The sequence below is a fragment of the Triticum dicoccoides genome, chromosome 5A (assembly GCF_002162155.2).
Source record: "Triticum dicoccoides isolate Atlit2015 ecotype Zavitan chromosome 5A, WEW_v2.0, whole genome shotgun sequence".
NCBI classification, from domain to species: domain Eukaryota; kingdom Viridiplantae; phylum Streptophyta; class Magnoliopsida; order Poales; family Poaceae; genus Triticum; species Triticum dicoccoides.
In genome coordinates, this window is record NC_041388.1 from 123,011,395 (window position 1) to 123,029,258 (window position 17,864).

Below are 17,864 nucleotides of genomic sequence, written 5' to 3' on the forward strand. Positions count from 1 at the left end.
GGGTCGAAATTGGCGCCGGCGGACCCAACCCGAACCCGGCGCGCTGGGGGGAGCTCAGGGGCGCCGGGCGAATGTTTTTTTGGCGCGAAACAGCCGCTGGCCCTCCTTGCCAGCGACTCGTCTCTCTTCTCGCCGCTTTGTCGTCCTCATCGCCTCGTTTCCCACGGCGAATCAATGCCAAAGCTGCTGCGCGCTGCCGCGTCGGTCAGCCTCCTCCATTGATGCCTCACGGGCGGCGCAGTGACCGGACGACGCGCGTCCCCTCGCCCGCCATGCGTACGAGCGGCGGCCATGCGTACGAGCGGCGCCTCCGCCTATATAAGCCGAACACCAGCGCGCCGGTGACACACACAGAATCTCCACCGCCGCAGCGCCATTTCTCCCTCTTTCCTCCCTCTCCTCTCGCCGTCTCCAGTTCAAAGCATGGCCGAGCGCTTCCCAGGCGACGGTGCGGCGGCGAATGGCTTCGGCCGCCGCCACCTTCACGAGGACGAAGCTCGGCTCCTTTTCGAGGCCGAGTACCCGGTCCCGCCGGACATGCGGGTGCCGGGGGCGTGGAGGATCAGCGCCGGCGGGGTCCTGGTGCCACCACCGCCCACCGGGGCGGTGCGGCGTGCGGAGATCGCGCGTATCCGCGCCTCTCTACCGCGGGCGGCGAGGGAAGGTCCGCGGTATGTCCCCGACAGCCCGCTCTGGGAGCCCTACTTCCGCCGCCACCACGCCGAGCAACTAGAGGCCACTAACGGCGTCGTGCCCTCCGTAAGGCTCAACTCCGAAGGCTGGCGCCGATGGTGGGGCGTGCCCGGCCGCACGCTGGAGGCCGTCCTCGAGTACATCGAGGGCGGCAACACGCCGAGGCTGGAGTACCCCGTTCCCACGTCCATCTCTCGCCGACGTGGGAGCTCGTGGACGCCGAGGCGCATGGACCTGGGGGCTTCCTCCCCCTCGTCCGGCCGCTCGTCAGACTCTCCCTGCCTCCGCCATGTCAAGCCGGAGCCCCAGGACATGCCTGTCAGCGCGCACACCCGCAGCTTCGGCGTCCGCATCGACGACTCCGCCCCCGTTTCTGGCCGCCTCATCCTCGTCAGGCTGAAGCCCGAGCCCGACACACTGGAGACGCTCATCGAGAACGACGCCTGCGTGGTTGCCGCCTCGAACACCGTCGCCGCTCGCCGGGAGGAAGAGAATGCGGGCCTGGTGCAGCAGAGCGTGATCACGGGCGGCCGGATGAGCGCGTCGACGGTGCTGATGCAGTTCGTCTCCTGCGCTGGCCAAGCGGGACGCTGGTCAGTGCGGTGCGAGGCACACAGAGCGGTTCCCGCACTGGGCAGTCGGACTTGAGCAGGAGCATGGCATCAGATGGCTTCTCGGGAAGCATCGGCGTCCGTGTAGGCATGGAGTGGGAGTACTTCTGCGGCAGCCTGGTCGAGACCATGAAGACGGCAAGCGGCGAGCATGCCGGCCACGGAGGCGAGCTGGGCGCACTGAAGACGCGAAGTGCACGGCCATAACCGAGAGAAGTGCACGATCTGGGTCAAAACCACTCAAAATCAAGTCCAAAACCACTTTAGGGGGGAATTGATCCGGTTTTAGAGATTTGAGGGGTTGATTGATCCGGTATTAGAGTTGAGGGGGAAATTGATCCATCAGAGAGGATTTCGGGGGGAAAACGATACTTTCCTCTTTTTTTCTTGATCGATCCAGAATGATAAGGCCCATCGCGAGTTAAGAATACTACTCATGCATGCGTGGCAACCTAAAAAAAGCGAGCACTAGTTCGGCCTATTGGGCCTCCAGTGGCTGAAGGCCATGCCTCATGCAGTGCAGGACTGATGTGCTGTGCGTGCATGGCAACAACTAAGCATAGGAGGAGCTCTTTTAGTACCACCTCGCTTGCTTGAGCGCAGGGTAGGCTGAGCTTTGCTATAAAGGAGTGGAAGGGCATCTGTGTAAAATACAAAATTCATATCACTACATAAAACACAAGATATACTTTCATACTATATTTATTTTGTATTAATGTTGTTGATATTTTTCTCACCAAACTTGGTCAAACTTTGTGATGTTTGACTTTAAGAAAAAACTATGCACATTACATTGTGGAATGGAGGGAGTATAATACATTGCCTTATATATATTGAACAACTAAACCAGACATTAATTGCATACTATTAATATAGCAGCCAAATTGAACACATATTGTGCATGATTGAACAAAAGAGACCAAATAGTTAAACATCAAATTACACAATGAGCAAAAGAGTGCATAGAATGGGAGCTTAATTAGCTAAAAGTACGACTTGATTGTCTAGAATACTAGGATTTGATTTGCTAAAAGCTACTAGTAGTCGTTGGAAATGATGATGAGCTCCTTCCCTAAGAAGAGCCCCTGCTCTCCTCATAACCAACGGACAAGACGATAGGCTCTGACTCGACGAGCGAGGATTCAGAGGCGCTGGCGACAAATGTGGCCTTCAACTTAGCCAAAATGGGCTCGACAGCGTAGTCGACCCAGCCGGTGGCCATGATGGTGGAGTAGCTCGAGCCACTGTGTCGGAGCTAAATTCAACAGATTCCTTCACAAGTAGAGAAATGGTTAGCCACAACTTCAATTGGTAATGCGCCAGTTCTAATCAACGCAACCACTATTTTTTCTAAATAGTGGTGGCATTGGCATATTTGAACACCACCATTATAGTGTTAGTGGTGACATTTTTTTGTAACACGCCACAAGTTTGTGGGACCAATAGTACTGATTAGGCATAAGTTAGTGGTGGCGTGTGACTTATATGCACACCTTATGTAATTAGACTAGTGGTGGTGCGTGAATTATATACATGTCATAAATAAAAATTAACATAAATAAAATATAAAATAAATTTAGAAAAAAAACCTAAATTTAGAATGAACATAAATAAAATATAAAATAAAAAGAAACATAAACAAACCTGAATTTAAAATAAAACATAAGTAAAACCTAAAATAAATAAAAAATAAATATAGATGAAATATAAAAATAAAATAAACATAAATTAACCTAAATTTAAAATAAACATCATATATATAAACACTATTCTGATCACGGGATCAGAATAATATTCTGCTCACAACATGAACTTCCCAAGTAACGCGCCTGACCTTCCCCGAGTACTAGGTTGAACTTCAGCTAAAAAGTGTCCAAATGAGGCTTGTGATATACCGTTGGAAAGCTATGGACATCAGTATCATGACCCAAGTTAAAGTTTTGGCAAAATGTAAGCTTGAACTTCACTCTGTTTTTCACGTGTTTTTTCAAGCTTTCAAACATGTGTGCTTGAACTTCACTCTGTTTTTCACATGTTTTTTACTCTTAGATCTCCATCCACTGCTCATAACTCTTCATCCATTCACCGGAATTGAGCAAGTGATATACCGGTGGAAAGCTGTCGCAAACAAGCAACTTTCCCGTGTTGATCGTTTTTTCATACTCGCGATGATTTTGAAAGTTTTTCATTTGAAATTCATCCACTATAGTAGTTGAACTTCCTGCTGTTTTCAGTTGAACTTCTGTGACGTATTTTCGTTTGTAATTTTCTCATCCATTCATCAGCGTTACACAAATGATATTCCTTTTGTACAAAAAAAATCTCTCTCACAATAATTTTTTGAACTTTTTCCGACGAAGGACTTGAACTTATAACAACAAAACTTTTAGCCTTTGCTTTTTTATTTCTTTTTAACACACAAATGCACACCGTGTAGTACATTAACTTCTGACAGTTATCAACCTGAACGTCTCTCCGTTATGTGAAAATATTTGATTTTTTATGAACTTTTAATCTGTTTTTTAATTATTTTTTATGAATTTTGAAGTGCTCTATCTTTAATAGTTGAACTTCTTGTTATTTTATTTTTGAACTTCTTGGTTCCATTCTTTAATAACGAGGAAAATCTAAGTTTTCTATAATCATTGAACTTCTCCATCTTTTTAATATAGACCTCCTGGTTTATTTTTTAATCCTTTTTAGGAATTTTTGAAGCGCTCTATTATTAAAAGTTGAACTTCTTGTTATTTTATTTTTGAACTTCTTGTTTCCATTCTTTAATAACGAGGAAAAATCTGAGTTTTCTATAATCATCGAACTTCTCCATCTTTTTAATATGGACTTCCTGGTTTATTTTTCATCTTTTTTTAATGAAATTTTGAAGCGTTATATTTTTAAAAGTTGAACTTCTTGTTATTTAATTTTTGAACTTCTTGTTTGCATTCTTTAATAACGAGGAAAATATGAGTTTTCTTTAATAACAAGAATTTTTGAACTTTCAGGTGTCACAGCCCCAGATCAGCCCTTGTTTGTTTTTGCTTTAGCATCCATGCAACATGTTTAAATTTTATGAAATTTGAAATGGGGATGACCAAGCCCTAGCACCAAAGCATTGCAAATAGGTTCAACTTCAAAATATTTTCAAGAACCCAAATTGGTTTGCAAAAATGTTCATGATTACTGGAAAAGGGTGAAAACCATATCCAGAGATGATGGATATTTTTCCAAGACATTTTTGGATTTTTGATTAAACCATATTGTATTTGAATTGGGGCATTTAAATACTGTTAATATTTTTAAATGCTCCAACAATTCTGAAAATAGTTGAGGGCCTCTGTAATAATTCAGTTAATGTCCACAATTATTCTCAGGATTTATAAAAAATGATTTAGTGTCTAAAACTAAATCAAAACAAACTACAGAAAATAGAAATAGAAAAGAGGAAATAAAAGAAAGGGAGAGAAGGCCACCAGGCCACCTACCTAACTTACCTGGCGCCCACTTACCTGGCCCAGCACGGCCCAGCCCATCTCCACTCCCCCTGTCGTCTTCCTCCTCGCCAGAAGGACCGAGGCGTGGCGCGCGCCCGAGAGGCCTCGGCCACCTCCTGCTTCCCCTGGTCACCTCCTGCTTCCTCCTCGACGCCCCGGTGACGCCACGCGCCTCCCCGACCCCCTCTCACCTCTCCCTCACTCGCTGCACCCTCTCTCCCTCCCCTGACTCCCTTCCCCGAGCTCACCCGAGAGTCGCCGTCGCCGCCGTTCGCCATAGCCGCAGCCACCAGCCCTCCCTCGCCCTTCCGCCAGTTCCAGAAGCTCCGCCGCTGACCTCTACACCGTCCCCGCCAAGCCACACGAGCGGACGCGCCCTGCAGCGGCTTCCCCGACCTCTTCTTCAAGCTTCGGCCGCCGAGATCGCCGGCGACCGTGTGCCCTCCCTGACGCCTCCCCGAGCTCCCCGAGGCCACCGTCGCAACCCCTGTGAGCCTCCGGTCGATTCCCCTCTTCTCCCCGTGTCGATTTCGCGCCCTAGCCACAGATGCACATAGCCGAGTTGTGCTCGCCGCCGGCGAAGTCGTCACCATGGCTTGAGCAAGCCCAGCTTGCCCCTGAGCATGTCATCACGCTCGCGCTGCTCCCAGGAGCCGATCTAGCCCACCCGTTCGTCTCACCGTGCACCACAACGCCGATTCCAAGCACACCCGAACTCCGGCCGCCGCCTTGGAGCTCGCCGTCGTCGGCTCCGGCCACCATAGGTCCGGCCACCACCACCGTTCGACGCGCGCCACTGCGTGCATTTGAATGCAACTAACCGCGCCCGAAATGATGCCCTGAGGGCAATTTTCGAAGCCCGCCGCCGCATCTGGCCTCGCCGGCGTCATGTCGCCGGTGGGGTTGACCCACTTGACCACGGCGGAACCCCCCCTGGGTCGATGACAGGTGGGGCCAGCCCCTGTTAATTAGTTTAGGTGTTAGATTAGTTAACACTAATTAAGTTAGTTAATTATTTAAGCCACTGACATGTGGGCCCAGCCCTGCTGACATTTTCGTTAGTATTAGTTTAACCCTAATCAACCCAGTTAACCAACTGAGTCACTGACACGCGGGACCCACTGTCAGGTTTGACCTGGACCCGCCTAGTTGACCTGCTGACATCAGCATGACCTAGTGCTGACGCAATAAATCATTTTCTGGTTTTAAAATAATTCAGAAAATTCCAGAAAATTGTATAAACTTTTAAAAATCATAGAAATTCAACCGTAACTCCAAATTAAATAATTTATATATGAAAAATTATCAGAAAAATTCAAGGAATCCATCTGTACCATTTTCATGCATGTTAGAACAACTTATAGCTGCTGTTTAGCACAAATCAATTAAATGGCATTTGAATAATCACATATGGAGTTTAAATTTGAATCTTGTATTCAAACCAACTTCATTTAATCTGTTGCTAGTTGCATTAGCTCAAAACACATTCATATTGCCATGTCATGAGCATGCATCATATTGTGCACTGCATTGATTGTATTTCTTCTTTGTTGCCGGTATCTGTTCCCTCCCGGTAGACGATGTTCCGACATTGTGATCGTTGACACTGATGAAGACTCAATGTTATCTCCAGAAGTGCCAGGCAAGCAAAACCCCCTTGTTCATTCCGATAAAATCCCACTCTCTCGCTCCTGCTCTCTTTTACTGCATTAGGACAACACCGATTCATCTGTTACTTGCTGCGGTAGCTGAACCCCTTTATCCTTTGCATGACCTGTCATTGCCACAGTAAATAGATGAAACCCACTAGCATGAGTAGGAGTTGTTTAAGCCCTGTTGTGCCTACTCATTCATGTTTGTTTGTCATGCCTACTATTGCTTAGAGTTGTGTCAGGTCTGATTCATCCGGGATGAATCAGAGGTGTATGAACATGTCCTACTGTGTGTGAGCTAAGTGTGTGAATACGATTTGGTAAAGGTAGCGGTGAGAGGCCATGTAGGAGTACATGGTGGGTTGTCTCATTGCAGCCGTCCTCAGGAACTGAGTTCTGTGTTTGTGATCCATGATTCAGCTACTACCACGCATTGGGCCCGAAACCAATGGACCCTCTCGGCTTCTTAATCACCCTTGTCCTCTGTCCAGGAGTTGCAAGTAGTTTCTGGTGTTTGTAGTATGCTGGAGGCCGTGCACAGCGCTGACCGTAGGGGTGGGCTGTGATGCGGTAGGCACGTGGCCGGGTAAACCGGGCGCCCGTTTGGTGTCACGGAACCCTGTTCACATCGTTTGGGGCTGTGAGCGAAACTCCGGCCGGATCTCCTCATGGATGGAACCCGAATAGGCGATAAACCTGGACTAGAGACTTGAGTGTTTAGGCAGGTCGTGGCCGACACCCACGTTGGGCTTCCGCTTGAAGGTTGCCGAGTACATGTCGTGTAAACGGCGGTAAGTGGTGAGAGTGTGTGTGAAGAAGTACACCCCTGCAGGGTTAACATCATCTATTCGAATAGCCATGTCCGCGGAAAAGGACTTCTGGGTTGCTTATATCAGTTCATAGACAAGTGAAAGTGGATACTCTAAAATACGCAAGATAAGCGTGAGTGCTATGGATGGCGTTCTCGTAGGGAGACGGGAGCGGATCCATAGTGGTGTATTGATATGGTGAATATGTGGACTCGTGTGCGCCACCTCAAAAGAGTTACTCGCAGTCGTAGTTTAGGATAGCCACCGAGTCAAAGCTGGCTTGCTGCAGTCAAACTCCACCATCCCCTTGTTGATAATGATGCATATGTAGTTAGTTCTGATGTAAGTCTTGCTGGGTACATTTGTACTCACGTTTGCCTATTTTATGTTTTTGCAGAGAGACTTCAGTCTCACTAGTAGTTCCACGTGGACTTCGACGTTTAGCTTGTTACCTCAGCTACGATCTGGTGCCCTCGGCAGGATCTGGTAGATAGTCAGGCTTCTCAGCCTTTTTCATTTCTAGATGTCTGTATTCAGACATGTTAAGCTTCCGCATGTGTTTTGACTTGTATGCTCTGAGTGTTGGGTCATGAGACCCATGTTTGTAATACCTCGCTCCTCGGAGCCTAATGAATAAATACTTGAGTTGTAGAGTCATGTTGTGATGCCATGTTGTATTTGCACATATCGAGCATATTGTGTGTATGTCATTGAAATGCTTGGTATGTGTGGGATCTGACTATCTAGTTGTTTACCTTTAGTAGCCTCTCTTACCGGGAAATGTCTCCTAGTGTTTCCACCGAGCCATGGTAGCTTGCTACTGCTCCGGAACACTTAGGCTGGCCGGCATGTGTCCTTCTTCGTTCCTGTGTCTGTCCCTTCGGGGAAATGTCACGCGATGAATACCGGAGTCCTGTTAGCCCGCTACAGCCCGGTTCACCGGAGTCCTGCTAGCCCAGTGCTACAGCCTGGATTCACTCGTTGATGACCAACACGTTCGATGTTGGGTCATGGATGCCTGTCCCTGTAAGTTTGTGCCACTTTGGGTTTACGACTAGCCATGTCAGCCCGGGCTCCTTATCATATGGATGCTAGCGACACTATCATATACGTGTGCCAAAAGACGCAAACGGTCCCGGGCAAAGGTAAGGCGACACCCGTGGGAATACCGTGCGTGAGGCCGCAAAGTGATATGAGGTGTTACATGCTAGATCGATGTGGCTTTGAGTCGGGGTCCTGACAGTGTTGGTATCAGAGCTTGACTGCCTGTAGGATTACCAAGCCAAACTGGTCGAAGTTGAGTCTAGAAATTCTTTAGTTATATAAGGGAATTGATTGTGGGATGGAACGTAAGGCTCTTTTTACTCCTTATACTTTATGCCCTTCTGATCTGAGTCATCTTATCTTTCCTACGGGGATTAAGAACTAGGCTATCTCTTCTTTCTATCAGGATCACGTGTTACTAATTCGTAGACTTATAAGTTGTTGGATTTAAGCTTGAGTTCAGTTCCTACTACTTCTGTATGTTAACTGTTGATCTCCAAACCTTGATATTGTGCCTCTGAGTGGCTATGCCACCATTTTTGTAGCATGTTTCAAATCTTTTGAGCATTTACAGCCGTTATGCTGTCCGAGTCATCTCAGGTCTCTAAACAGTCTGATGCACTTGCAAATCCTTTCTCTCTGGTTTCGATGTTCCTTTATGCCAGCTCAATCACACTAATTGTTGAGTTGAGGTATTCTACTGCCTCGACCTTTATGTTGGAGTTATTATTATGACCCTAGGTGTCTCAGGGGATCATCTAGTAGTATAGCCATGTTTTGTGTTCCCAATGTGATGATTCTGGCCATCATTCTCGAAAGCATCCCGTGATGCTACTTAGTAATAGGTATTCTGTTCCTGGGTTCTTGAACCCGAGATTCACTCTACCTACTTCATGTTGATAGTAATTGCTAGTGCCTTTAGGATATTAGTAACCTTTGCGATAGTCCTTGAAGTCCGTGGTATCTTCTTCTTCCAAATACCATGAACTACTTATGGCAGAAGTTCCTCGTTGAATTGAAATATCACAACAGGATTATTCGTGATGAGTTCTCCATTATATATTGTGGCTCTGCCAGTTCTACCTTTCTGCATGGGTTATCCGGAAGAAATATGTTGAACTTCGTTCGACATGCTAAACCATGCATCCACAACTCAAAAAATCGTATGTTCCTTTGAGTTGTCCCTCTTTAGTTGCCTACTGACCTTCGTCTATCAATTGATAGTCAAGAGTATGCATGCATTCGTTTATCGATGACTATTACTCTTGTGGTCCGTCAAGCCATTCTATCGCGGAATGACTAGGAGAAACAAACTCCAGTACCTCTTCCATATCCAGGATTGGGTCAAAGAAGTTGTGCTCCGCAGAACAAATTGCTAATCCAGCTTTTGCTCTGTTCTACCTTGGAGTATTACCATCTTTTATATCGGGATTGTTATAGGAATTGCACACCATCCTATGAACTCTTGGTACAGTGATACTTCTCGCCATCATTACTCATTCCTCGGTTCCGTGTGGTTATAACCGGAATGTCGGCAAGTGAATCGTGATGTGTGAAATCAATACTCCTAGCAACCTTGTTGCTTGGTAGTTAAATGGACAATAACCTCATTCTTAACGTGTTGGTTCTTGAATCATCATTCTAAGATTGATCGTGCTATCTTGTTCATCTTCCTGGTGCACATTTCGATTGATGAGTTAGGATTTTGTCAAGTCCTCGCTCATTTGATTATATCGTCTTGCCCTGAAAAGCAAGATTGTTCTCGAGCTTAGTAACATATCGGTGGTTCGTGATTTTCCGAATATCTTCTCGAAAGTATCACCAGGTTGTCACCTGACTGTTATGTTGAGCTCGTGATCAAGTTGGTTTATTCTGTAAACCATCCTTTCTCCAAGAATCTGTGTTGGATACCCCTGAGCTAGTTTGTTAAGCCAAGCAACAACTTGGAGAGTTGGAAGATAAAAGCTTGTCTGACTTAGTTCGTTCCAAAGGGATATTCTTGTGTAGAGTGTGTTGAAGAAAATTGATATTTCATTGACTGACCCTCGTGATCAGTTAATGGACCTATCATCTTGTCCAACCTTTGATTTGGGTGTGGGCTATCCTCAAATCAAGTCAGAACCAACGATATTCGTAATGTTGTCTTACTCGTGGTTGATCCCTCGAGCATACACCATTATATCTTTTGGGTCTGACCAATGCTATCACTTGTTCACTTAACTATGGAATTCTTTTAAAAGGAAACCCAGATGAATTGTTGTTGTGCCCATTGACAACATCCTTGTCTTCTCCATAATTTTGCTGAACATTAAGCTAGTGTTGGAAACTTTTGAAAGCATTTCTTCATGCTAGTTCATGAAGCATATGTTCGGATGTAAGAAGTGACTTCCTCCAGTTCATGTGCATTTGATGCAAGTTGCCGCCGTGGACTCGAGAAAGTCAATGTTGCTTCCTCTGGAATCATCGCAAGTCAGTCATGCACACGTGCGAAGTATTCTGTGGTTCGGAGACTTGCAACCTCCATTCTATATGTATCCCTAGCACACCAAGCCACTGATTGATTTGCTCAAGGAGAAGGAGTTCCTTCATAAGAGCTAATCCGGACTTATGTAAGGACTTCGATATCCTTGATGATGGTTCCCCCTCCTGAACTCGGTAGTGTTTTATTGTAAGACTACTATGTGGTCATACTTGTCTGGGACAGCGTGTTCACATGTGTGTAGCAGAACCAGCTCATGTTTTGGAGCTCGCTATCGTAGTTCATTTCCCGAGAATCTCGCAACGTCATCTCGTCGATTTGTGTTGCAAACTTTCGTTTTTCTTCCTAGACTCGATGAGTCTGGAATATCCTGACACCAACCAGATCTGAATCTTAGGCAGATGTGATGGTTGGAACATTTCCCAAGAACTATAATATTGGTCTCTCGATAACCGGTAAGGTGGATGTCGTGGCCAACACACCCATCCGGTAGACCTATTATTATAGTATCTTGTTTGAGGAAGTTGGCCACCTTCCCATAAGGACTTCGTAGGATTTACTCCCTAGTTGTGCCTTATGATTTTTGAGATCCCGAAGTCCGACCTTTTTACTTGATGTTCTAGATATCAAACCATAATTATCTATGGATTACGCTAGCACATCAAGGAGAACATTAGAAGCGGAGTGCTAAATGTCTCTCGGTCGATCATCCAGATTTTGTTTCCTTGGCCTTGCCAAGGGTGAAATCTGAGAAAGTGTTATCTTCCTTTGCATCTGCATCATCCATCATCTTTCATCATGGTAGTAAGTTGTGTTGCCAGGATCCTTGACACGGATGTTGGTAAAACCTTGATGATTATGGAATTGCTCAAGTTCTTGAGAGCACGCGCAAGTGCTAGGTTTGATCGTCGGCATTAACTGTATAGTGCTCTCAGTTTCCTCGGCAATGCTATGACCTTTTCAAACAGTGAATTCACTCTCTATTGTTGGGTTCTTCCCCAGTTACCAGAATCATTCCCAGCATTTGCATTCTGTTCCTAGCTTGCACCGCCAATGTGCCATTCTACCATGGGTCTCATCCATTTCCGATGATAAACAAAATCATCTATTATGTTGTCTTCAACAAGGTAATCCACTTCATCCAAGTTCGGGTATGCCATTCTACCGAACCCCTCTAAATGATCGATTATGATTTGCCTTAAGCTGGTATAAAGAGTTTCAAGGATCTTGGAATCAAAGGTAATTCTTTTTGCCACTTAAGGGGATATTTCTACGAGTCACCTTCCCTAAGGTGCATCGTTATGGTATCATGGCAACTCAAACTCCTCGCTACGTTGACAATCGTTTACCACCTTCTTAAGTGTGAAATTGTTGTCTACCTAGTGAACCTTTGTCATCTGCTTCACTCCATTCCTATGGATGTGTGCTTCGTCTCTCAGCTCGAGAGATGTTGCTATGTCTCAATCCATGGGTTAATCCTGAGTTGTTCGACCTTCGAGAAGAACAAATTCTTTTAGGGTCTTTCCTTTCCTCTCGTTGTCATGTTAGTTGGAGTTCTCAGAGCAAGACTTCGAGAAAATGATGGTGAACAAATCAACGTTCAGTTGAAGTGCAACCTGGATCGTGAAGATTGTACTAGTTTGCGTTCCCCCTTCACCTTACCCTACGCTTGAATCTCGGGACGAGATTTTTGTTTAGTGGGGGTGAGCTATCACAGCCCCAGATCAGCCCTTGTTTGTTTTTGCTTTAGCATCCATGCAACATGTTTAAATTTTATGAAATTTGAAATGGGGATGACCAAGCCCTAGCACCAAAGCATTGCAAATAGGTTCAACTTCAAAATATTTTCAAGAACCCAAATTGGTTTGCAAAAATGTTCATGATTACTGGAAAAGGGTGAAAACCATATCCAGAGATGATGGATATTTTTCCAAGACATTTTTGGATTTTTGATTAAACCATATTGTATTTGAATTGGGGCATTTAAATACTGTTAATATTTTTAAATGCTCCAACAATTCTGAAAATAGTTGAGGGCCTCTGTAATAATTCAGTTAATGTCCACAATTATTCTCAGGATTTATAAAAAATGATTTAGTGTCTAAAACTAAATCAAAACAAACTACAGAAAATAGAAATAGAAAAGAGGAAATAAAAGAAAGGGAGAGAAGGCCACCAGGCCACCTACCTAACTTACCTGGCGCCCACTTACCTGGCCCAGCACGGCCCAGCCCATCTCCACTCCCCCTGTCGTCTTCCTCCTCGCCAGAAGGACCGAGGCGTGGCGCGCGCCCGAGAGGCCTCGGCCACCTCCTGCTTCCCCTGGCCACCTCCTGCTTCCTCCTCGACGCCCCGGTGACGCCACGCGCCTCCCCGACCCCCTCTCACCTCTCCCTCACTCGCTGCACCCTCTCTCCCTCCCCTGACTCCCTTCCCCGAGCTCACCCGAGAGTCGCCGTCGCCGCCGTTCGCCATAGCCGCAGCCACCAGCCCTCCCTCGCCCTTCCGCTAGTTCCAGAAGCTCCGCCGCTGACCTCTACACCGTCCCCGCCAAGCCACACGAGCGGACGCGCCCTGCAGCGGCTTCCCCGACCTCTTCTTCAAGCTTCGGCCGCCGAGATCGCCGGCGACCGTGTGCCCTCCCTGACGCCTCCCCGAGCTCCCCGAGGCCACCGTCGCAACCCCTGTGAGCCTCCGGTCGATTCCCCTCTTCTCCCCGCGTCGATTTTGCGCCCTAGCCACAGATGCACATAGCCGAGTTGTGCTCGCCGCCGGCGAAGTCGTCACCATGGCTTGAGCAAGCCCAGCTTGCCCCTGAGCATGTCATCACGCTCGCGCTGCTCCCAGGAGCCGATCTAGCCCACCCGTTCGTCTCACCGTGCACCACAACGCCGATTCCAAGCACACCCGAACTCCGGCCGCCGCCTTGGAGCTCGCCGTCGTCGGCTCCGGCCACCATAGGTCCGGCCACCACCACCGTTCGACGCGCGCCACTGCGTGCATTTGAATGCAACTAACCGCGCCCGAAATGATGCCCTGAGGGCGATTTCCGAAGCCCGCCGCCGCATCTGGCCTCGCCGGCGTCATGTCGCCGGTGGGGTTGACCCACTTGACCACGGCGGAACCCCCCCTGGGTCGATGACAGGTGGGGCCAGCCCCTGTTAATTAGTTTAGGTGTTAGATTAGTTAACACTAATTAAGTTAGTTAATTATTTAAGCCACTGACATGTGGGCCCAGCCCTGCTGACATTTTCGTTAGTATTAGTTTAACCCTAATCAACCCAGTTAACCAACTGAGTCACTGACACGCGGGACCCACTGTCAGGTTTGACCTGGACCCGCCTAGTTGACCTGCTGACATCAGCATGACCTAGTGCTGACGCAATAAATCATTTTCTGGTTTTAAAATAATTCAGAAAATTCCAGAAAATTGTATAAACTTTTAAAAATCATAGAAATTCAACCGTAACTCCAAATTAAATAATTTATATATGAAAAATTATCAGAAAAATTCAAGGAATCCATCTGTACCATTTTCATGCATGTTAGAACAACTTATAGCTGCTGTTTAGCACAAATCAATTAAATGGCATTTGAATAATCACATATGGAGTTTAAATTTGAATCTTGTATTCAAACCAACTTCATTTAATCTGTTGCTAGTTGCATTAGCTCAAAACACATTCATATTGCCATGTCATGAGCATGCATCATATTGTGCACTGCATTGATTGTATTTCTTCTTTGTTGCCGGTATCTGTTCCCTCCCGGTAGACGATGTTCCGACATTGTGATCGTTGACACTGATGAAGACTCAATGTTATCTTCAGAAGTGCCAGGCAAGCAAAAACCCCTTGTTCATTCCGATAAAATCCCACTCTCTCGCTCCTGCTCTCTTTTACTGCATTAGGACAACACCGATTCATCTGTTACTTGCTGCGGTAGCTGAACCCCTTTATCCTTTGCATGACCTGTCATTGCCACAGTAAATAGATGAAACCCACTAGCATGAGTAGGAGTTGTTTGAGCCCTGTTGTGCCTACTCATTCATGTTTGTTTGTCATGCCTGCTATTGCTTAGAGTTGTGTCAGGTCTGATTCATCTGGGATGAATCAGAGGTGTATGAACATGTCCTACTGTGTGTGAGCTAAGTGTGTGAATACGATTTGGTAAAGGTAGCGGTGAGAGGCCATGTAGGAGTACATGGTGGGTTGTCTCATTGCAGCCGTCCTCAGGAACTGAGTTCTGTGTTTGTGATCCATGATTCAGCTACTACCACGCATTGGGCCCGAAACCAATGGGACCCTCTCGGCTTCTTAATCACCCTTGTCCTCTGTCCAGGAGTTGCAAGTAGTTTCTGGTGTTTGTAGTATGCTGGAGGCCGTGCACAGCGCTGACCGTAGGGGTGGGCTGTGATGCGGTAGGCACGTGGCCGGGTAAACCGGGCGCCCGTTTGGTGTCACGGAACCCTGTTCACATCGTTTGGGGCTGTGAGCGAAACTCCGGCCGGATCTCCTCATGGATGGAACCCGAATAGGCGATAAACCTGGACTAGAGACTTGAGTGTTTAGGCAGGTCGTGGCCGACACCCACGTTGGGCTTCCGCTTGAAGGTTGCCGAGTACATGTCGTGTAAACGGCGGTAAGTGGTGAGAGCGTGTGTGAAGAAGTACACCCCTGCAGGGTTAACATCATCTATTCGAATAGCCGTGTCCGCGGAAAAGGACTTCTGGGTTGCTTATATCAGTTCATAGACAAGTGAAAGTGGATACTCTAAAATACGCAAGATAAGAGTGAGTGCTATGGATGGCGTTCTCGTAGGGAGACGGGAGCGGATCCATAGTGGTGTATTGATATGGTGAATATGTGGACTCGTGTGCGCCACCTCAAAAGAGTTACTCGCAGTCGTAGTTTAGGATAGCCACCGAGTCAAAGCTGGCTTGCTGCAGTCAAACTCCACCATCCCCTTGTTGATAATGATGCATATGTAGTTAGTTCTGATGTAAGTCTTGCTGGGTACATTTGTACTCACGTTTGCCTATTTTATGTTTTTGCAGAGAGACTTCAGTCTCACTAGTAGTTCCACGTGGACTTCGACGTTTAGCTTGTTACCTCAGCTACGATCTGGTGCCCTCGGCAGGATCTGGTAGATAGTCAGGCTTCTCAGCCTTTTTCATTTCTAGATGTCTGTACTCAGACATCTTAAACTTCCGCATGTGTTTTGACTTGTATGCTCTGAGTGTTGGGTCATGAGACCCATGTTTGTAATACCTCGCTCCTCGGAGCCTAATGAATAAATACTTGAGTTGTAGAGTCATGTTGTGATGCCATGTTGTATTTGCACATATCGAGCATATTGTGTGTATGTCATTGAAATGCTTGGTATGTGTGGGATCTGACTATCTAGTTGTTTACCTTTAGTAGCCTCTCTTACCGGGAAATGTCTCCTAGTGTTTCCACCGAGCCATGGTAGCTTGCTACTGCTCCGGAACACTTAGGCTGGCCGGCATGTGTCCTTCTTCGTTCCTGTGTCTGTCCCTTCGGGGAAATGTCACGCGATGAATACCGGAGTCCTGTTAGCCCGCTACAGCCCGGTTCACCGGAGTCCTGCTAGCCCAGTGCTACAGCCTGGATTCACTCGCTGATGACCGACACGTTCGATGTTGGGTCATGGATGCCTGTCCCTGTAAGTTTGTGCCACTTTGGGTTTACGACTAGCCATGTCAGCCCGGGCTCCTTATCATATGGATGCTAGCGACACTATCATATACGTGTGCCAAAAGACGCAAACGGTCCCGGGCAAAGGTAAGGCGACACCCGTGGGAATACCGTGCGTGAGGCCGCAAAGTGATATGAGGTGTTACATGCTAGATCGATGTGGCTTTGAGTCGGGGTCCTGACATCAGGAGAAGAGCACTTGAATTTCTAGCAACAAATTTTAAACTTTGCCCATTTTTCTTTTTTTTTCTCATACAAAATGCACAGCATGCAATACGTGAACTTCCGACAGATATAAATTTGGAATTCTCTGTGTTTCGGTTTAAAAAAAATAAGAAAATTCTTTTAAAACTTTCTTTGGCTTCGTGGTTGTGCTACAAGAATAGAAAGGGGACAACATGCAAATTTCCACAACAAGAAATGGTTGCAGCGTCTCTCTCTCCACGGAATGCCTCCCAGAAAAAATTCCTCCATGGTCTGAAGTTCACGAGAGAGCAGAGGAGCGGTGTTCGCTGCACCTTGTTGCAGCGAACTGAACTTCTTGGTTAATTTATTCATTAGTAACTAGAAAAATTCAAGTTTTTGTAATAAATATTGAACTACTCCATTTTTTAAAATTGAACTTCTTAGTTTATTATTTAGTAACAAGGAAAATCAAAGTTTTTGAACTTCTCATTTTCTTGTTTTTGAACTTCATTTTCTTAAAAAAAAACAAGGAGTATATGGGAACAAAATGCTCATCATCCAGAAACAACAAGGTACACCATGTAGGAATAAACAACTTATTCACTACAGAAATCCTCTTTGAAACCTTGTCCCCAACCTCTCAGGACTTTCTATATTTTTTGCCATGATTTTCTTCGGGCCTTTTGGATCTGTTGTATGCTGAAAAGACACTTTTTGAGAGAGAGAAAAATAGGTGTACATCTTGTGAAGACAAGAACCTACGAGGCAATAATATTTTAACTTGACCCTCAAACTTGACCTTCTCGAACACAACTTCTTGACCTTCAGAAAAAAATACACAATTGTACAATAGATCAATTTCTTTCTATTTTTATATGAAATCTCATTCGCATATGAGAAAGTAGTGCCTCGGCTTAGATTCATTTTTTAACAAATGATAAATTATGTCCAGTTTCTCCTGTGGAATTTCAATAAACAAATGGTAGACGTCAAAGTATTCACACACACGCGTAGTTTGAACTCTCTCAGAATCAATATATGGACTTCCATAATTTCTTTTCTCTAAAAAAGCATCACGCATAGTTGAATCACAACACAATTTTTTTTTGTACATTTGTAGTTTGCAGAAAAATACCATTTGTTTACCATATAGAAAAAGGACACCTAGTTGAAAAAACTAGT